Genomic DNA, 2,038 nt, shown 5'->3' with positions numbered 1-2,038 from the left:
AACCTAAAGAATTCTATGATTCTAACTAGCAAGCTAACAAGTGGACTATTAATCCCCATTTCTTTCACACAAAGTGAAACTGTGCCTACACAGAGAGGTGAGGGGATCAAAACTTCATTCGCCTTTCATTTGCACTTCATAACAGCAAAGACTGTCGAGGCATACTGGATGTTTTTGGGAGATTAATGATTAGCTGAAATTAGGTACAGTCAATGTCCCGCTTCTCTCTCCTGCCATCTTATCATGAACCCCAGGAAACAGCTTGAAAGCTCTTCTTTGTAATATGGGTCTAGATAGCTTAGCTCCTCGTAAGCCAGCTTGGTTTTAAGACTCAGTTCAAAACAGGCTTTGAATGTCTGTTAAACTTTAAGGAAATCAGGATCTGGATTCAAAAGCAAATGGCTCAGGTCTATAGGCCTACTGTTAAGTATCAGGTAAATAGTGGTGCCTAGTAAGTGTAGTCATGAGTACTGCTGTGTGCTTTGCTGTCTACATAGAATAGCATCCTGAAAACCACTGAAGTAACTGAGGAGCACTCTCCTAGGAGGTTGCTTGCAAATCTAACCAAAAATGTTAAAGCCCTTGACTGACCAGTAGTTTTGTGGAAGGCTGAAGGTTGCACCTAGTCTAAACAAACTACAGTTGATACTATATGCATTTGCCTCATGAAATAGGAAAACAATCCTTGAAGACAAAGAGTTGAAGTGGTTGAGATAGAGGACTGTGTATTACTGTTTGCCTCAATTAAAGAAAATGGGAACAATGTACACTAGGCTGTAATAGAGCCACTTTTGCTTTAAAAGTACTAAAAATAACAAAAATGGTACTTAGCCATGCGGGACAAACACATTGTCATAAAACCAACATTGCCAAAGATTCCCCAAAGAAAATGGCAATACTTCAGTCAAGAGTTGCGAGAATGACCTTGCTGCCATCAGTGAAGAGATGTCTTGGATGTATTTTTCTTCCTTTTTGTCTGTTTTTTAAAAAGATCTGTCTATATTCAACATTGTGCTCTCTTCCACAGTTGCTTCGTAAAGGGATGGGTTGAATACTTCATCAAACCATGTTTTCTTGGAAGATGCTGACACTGAGTGATGTGCATGTTCTTAGAACTTTTTGATCCCATCAAAACTTCCAGTGGAAGTTGCATAAGTGGGAAAGCTGCCCATAGGGAAGAGCAGTCCCAGCATCCTAGTTCCCATCCCAGCTTGAGAACTAGGTGTCCTAGGCTCATCAGGAGCTTGCTTAGTTAAATGCTGGTGGTTCAATTTCTCATTAGGCAGCCCAGTTCCTTTGGTGCTTGTGTAAACTGGAAAATAAGAAAACAAACAAACAAAACGTCAAAGGCTTGCTTAGTTCTTCTGAATTACTTATAAGATATATTTTCATGGAAAAACTAATTGCCAAGGGTTTTGCCATTATTTGAACTTTCTTATTTCTAAGTGGCACTACCCCCACCCGTCCAAAAAAAACTCCAAGTGATAAATTTTTTGGAAGAGATGCCAGTCAGTTCTGCTTTTCTGTAGTGTTTGGTGTTGATGATACTGGCCAGTCTTGATGAGGAAAGGAAATAGAACGGAAAGGCAAATCTGTAAGCGAGAGAGCTTCTCAAGTCAAATGGAGTGAAAAACTCCAAAAGTGGTTGTATGACAAAAACATAATAGATACTCTTATCACTGTATGGCAAGTCTTTTCACCCTGTGTTGAGCTTTCTAGAATGATACAGATGGCTGTTGACTTGTATCCATGGTCATAACACAGTCGATCCAGCCGGCTGAGATAACTGTTAACACTGGCACACAGATAATGGAGCATGCCTGTAGCTGTCAAGGGGGAAATACTTGGCATACTTCGTTGAATATGTTGGCAAAATATTCTGATGTCCTGATGTATTGCAGGGAAGGGGCAGGGAGGTTCTTTATGTGTATTTGGGTCATTGTAACTGGGGGAAGATTTTTACTTTAGTGCTGAGTCATTTGAGAGTCTTTGAAACAGGTCAGCGTGATGCACAGGCTTGCCAGATGAAACAGTATGA

The sequence above is a fragment of the Merops nubicus genome, unplaced genomic scaffold (assembly GCF_000691845.1).
Source record: "Merops nubicus isolate BGI_N331 unplaced genomic scaffold, ASM69184v1 scaffold8070, whole genome shotgun sequence".
Lineage (NCBI taxonomy): Eukaryota > Metazoa > Chordata > Aves > Coraciiformes > Meropidae > Merops > Merops nubicus.
This window is presented reverse-complemented; position numbering follows the sequence as displayed.